The sequence below is a fragment of the Protobothrops mucrosquamatus genome, unplaced genomic scaffold (genome assembly GCF_001527695.2).
Source record: "Protobothrops mucrosquamatus isolate PMUCROS unplaced genomic scaffold, P.Mucros_1.0 scaffold108, whole genome shotgun sequence".
Taxonomy (NCBI): domain Eukaryota; kingdom Metazoa; phylum Chordata; class Lepidosauria; order Squamata; family Viperidae; genus Protobothrops; species Protobothrops mucrosquamatus.
Window position 1 is genome coordinate 1,203,596 of NW_015386480.1, and position 4,438 is coordinate 1,208,033.

Here is a 4,438-nt window from a genome sequence, read left to right on the forward strand (position 1 = left end):
CGTGCTTTAAAGATGATAATCAACACCTTGAAGCGCACCCGGAAGGCCACAGGCAGCCAGTGCAGCTCGCGCAGCAGCGGCGTTACATGGGAGCGACGAGTCACTGTCCTCACTGTCAGGAAGTTTCCCCTTAATTCCAGGTTGCTTCTCTCTTTGATCAGTTTCCATCTATTGTTACTCGTCCTTCCCTCTGGTGCTTTGGAGAATAATTTGACCCCTTCTTCTTTGTGGCAGCCTCTCAAATACTGGAATACTGCTATCATGTCACCCCTATTTCTTCTTTTCTATGAAGGCACTAATCCTTCTGTTTCTAATAAAAAGCTTCTAGTAGTTGTAGTGCTGGAAAGAGAGCTTAATAGTGTTTGGTTATATATTAGGGTGCATTATTGATTGTGTGTGTGTGTGAAGAGTAAACGTTTTTTAGAATCTTATAAAAACAGGAAAAATCAAGTTGGGTAGCTCTTTGACAAAAATGGTGGAAGTGAACAGGGTTAAGATCAGATTGACTGATGAGTTACTTGAGAGGGGAGAGAATAGCTGAGTGAGAGCTTGCTTGGTCCAAGCTAGGAGAGGTGGTGAAGAAAGAGCTATGCCAATCTAAATTTAAACAGACCATCCACCAGCTTCAATATTGCCAAAAAAGTCCAGTTTTGATCTAGCTTCAGTTTAACTGGTATGGAAGCCAAGGCTGGCTGAGCCTCTGAAACAAATGACATCATGGGGATGAAAAGGTCAAGAGCCAAGAGCAGGACAAAGTGTGTTGCTGGAGGAGCCTTCTGAGAGGGGTTTTTCCAGCTTCCCTGGAGAAGACAGCGTGATGCTCCTCCTCCTCGAGGGCTGGAAACCTGAATCAGGCTAAACTCCCTCTGAGCAAAGCCTCCAGCCTTTGGCAAAGGGCCTTAGAGCAATCTGGGCAGGACATTGACCCTTCTGGGTGAACAAGAAAGCCCAGCGCTGAGGATTCCCTTTCTTCTGGGACCACCTACCACAATGCCCTGGTGCAGCTAGATGCTAGTCCAGTGATGGTGAACCTTTTAGAGACCGAGTGCCCAAAAACCGGCCCGCCCCCGCTCTGCCCACCCGCTCCCACCTTGCTCCGCCCTCACCCCGCCCACCCTCAGGGTCATCCACGGCACAAAGCAGATCGCCCAGGCGGCCCTGCTGCGCCATGGTGGCCACGCCCGCACCCTGCAGCATCATCTGCTGCCCAGCTGCCATGTGCTTGGCTGTGCAGCTCCGCATGGGTCGCACCCGGGGGTGACTCTTCTCCAGGGGACCTGCTGGTGAGGAGGGGCCTATGCGGGGAGACGGGGCTGGGGCGATAGCGTGCGTGCCCACAGAGGGCTCAGAGTGCTGCCTCTGGCACTAGTGCCATAGTTTCGCCACCACTATGCTAGTCCCAGCAGCAGAGACCCCCGGCATTTTGCATCATTCTTTAGGATTTCTTTACCGTTTAAAGCTGCATTGTCTTGCCACCCGTGGCCAGCTCTCAGAGTGAGAGGGATTACTTTGGGGGGGAGAGCAGGGGGGTTCTTATACTCTCCTGCATCTCTAGGATACTGATCGGCAGTTTTGCCCCAATTGATTTATTGATTTGTAAAATTTGTTGGCTAATACAATCTGTTGTGATTTACAATCCTATTTCTGAACCATTATCCCTAAATTCAATCCACAGAAGTGGAATTCTGAGAAATGTCGTGAGGATCTCTCATTGTCTTTAGTCTCTAAAGGCCTTCCTTTAATGCATCTCACTTTTGTGAGTTTTTCCACTATATGAAATAACATTTATTTATTTCCTAATTTTTATGGGGAAAGAATGCCACTGTGCGCATCTTCACGCTACAAGCATGCAGCTCCCTACAATGCTCTGCCCCCAGCCGCTCCGGAGGGCCCGAGCGGGCAGGGCCCGGGGCGGGCTGAGCCGGGGCCAAGGAAGGGCCCGCGGGAGCCGCAGCTGCTCCTGCTGAACGGCGCCCTCTCCAAGGGCTCCCTCGAGGACGCCCCGCCTGGCAAAGGAGCCCGGCCACTCCAGTCCTTCCGGCAACTACGCGAGGGCTACTACCGGACCACCACAGGGCGCCGCTCCTTGGACGGGCTCTCGGTCCGTGGATGCGGCCACGTTGCCGCGCCCACCTCTCCCATCACGGCAGGCCTCGCCCCCCCCGGCGCCCCGTCGTCCCCCCCCCGCCGCGGGGCCTCGGCCGGGACGCAACGGGAACCCCCACCCGGCGGCCACTGCCCGGGCCTCGGCCTTCCCGAGGGCGCTGGGGAGGGTGGGGGGTCCGTGTGCGGAGGCCCCCAACTGGCCGCGTGTTCCAGGGCTCGTGCAAAGTGCTCCAGGAAGGGACAGTTTGCATAGCGGGGCGATGCTCGTGGGCTGGGTGGTCCAAATAAAATATGATAACCTTTTGTTTAAGGGAACACGGGGCGGGGGGGGCACAGAAGCCGGCGGAGCCCCGGGGAGGGAGGAGGGTGGCGGGTGCCGGGAGTGCGAGAAGCGAGGAGAAAAACTTTCCTTACCGGGTGCCGAAGCCGCCTCGCTCCCTCTCCCTCCCCCGCTCTTTCCTACCAGCAACACCTGGGCGGGTGGGGGGAGGTTAAAAGAGGAGACGGGGGGGGGCAAGGGGGAAGCTCTCCCAGCTGAGAATGAACGGCTGCGATGGGGGGGCTGCGATGGGGGGGCTGGGGTGAAGTGGGGGGGGGCAATGTCGCTGCAATCAATCGTCCCATTCCTCTTCGCTCTGTTCTCTGTGAAATTAGGCAGACCCTGGTTACCCACTGGTGATTTCACCATCAATTGCAATACCTTACCCTGGCCTGGCCTTCTCCCCTGTTGTATTCCAACGCTTAACTTTTATTCTGGTTTGTGACCATAATAAAGAGTGACTGGTTGATTTTGCAAATAGATGGAGAGACAGACAGAAACAAACCCTTACTAAGTTTTGTATACCACCCTGGGAACAATTTGACACAATAAAATAAAATAATAAGATAAAATATAATAAAAATAAAACAAATAAAATAAATTATTTTTTTCTAATTTCTATGAGAAAAATTATTTTATTATTTTGGGGCAACTTTTTCTCAGGAGGGCATAAAACACTAAGGGTTTGCTTCTGTCTGTCTCTGCACCCATCTATTTCCATAGCAGAAAATGCCCTGAAAGCCAGCCAGTTAGTTGTGACCAAATCTCTTCCATAAACAGGGGTGATGGAATGGGAAGCAATTCTGGAGGCATAGACACACACACACACACACACACACACACACACACACCAATAAAAGATTCCTTGAGCCAGCATCTCAGAAAAACCTACTGTAAAATGGGAAGATGAAAGTGTGAGCTTGGGACACAACAGCACTCACAACCACAAACTGTGTCACATCTTTTTCCGGGCCGTCCTTCGGGCCCTGCAGGCGCAGCAACCAGAAGCCCTCCTGAAGACTCTCAAAGAGAAGCTTCTGAGGGCCTGTCGCCCATGCAACAGGAACATCCCCATCCTGACTGCATTCCCTCGGGAGCGGTCAGATCAGGCTTCGGGGAGTCTGGGGGGAGCTCCAGCCTGCATGGCCCCCCTCCTAACATCTCCCTTCAATATAGCTGCCGACTCCAGCAGAGGCATAGAAGGAAATGTCTGTTTTCATATCAGTTTCTTACTTTTGGAGGTACCTGGGAGGCCATTTCTTTCCCTGTAGTCAAGAACAGGACATGCAGATTCATGACCTATGGTAAACTTCAGAAAAAAATAGAATTGTTATAATTTGACATTCTGGAAGGCTAATATGTCCAAACAACACCTGTATGCTTTTACTGACTAATGTATCTGGATGGAACACAATGGTAAGAGGGAGTTGAAGAGAGGGGAAATAAGTAGACATCAAAACTCTCTCTCCAACTTCTAAGAACAACAGTTAGTGGGACATCCACACCTTTGAAGAACTGTAATTCAGGCTAAATGGGTTAATCCTAATAAGAGGAAGGGGGAAAAGAGGAAAGAGAAATAAAAGATTATGAAAAAAAATAGTTGTCCCATCTGAAATTGCTCTAACAAAATATTATGAAGATATTTAAATGTTCTCCTTAGATCACATTTGCCAGACTTGGAAGGTTGGGGATATGTAATATTCCAGAATTCCCTAGCCAGGGAAGGACTTGATAGGTGGATAAAAATGCCCAATCCAGCATAACCATCTGGCTAACTATGTAACCAACCATAATAACAACAATAATTTAAAAGAAATGATTCCATCATCCTGGGGGTCCTAGCAAGCCTAGAACACTCCAAAAAGGATGAGGTTCATTTGAATGGGCCATCTTGAATTTTTTGAACCATAGTGTGAGAAAGGAAGAAGTTTAAAAATAAAACGGTCACAATTGATTAACAATAGAAGGATTAGCCAGGCCCTGCAGGTAGGCACTAGATTTCAGGAGGCTTGA

The 4,438-nt window shown here is 50.3% G+C and overlaps 1 pseudogene; it reads right to left on the minus strand.

The window, feature by feature from the left end:
* Positions 1-3,303: 3,303 nt before the first annotated feature.
* Positions 3,304-4,438, minus strand: part of LOC107284630 — a 19,305-nt pseudogene continuing 18,170 nt past the window's right edge.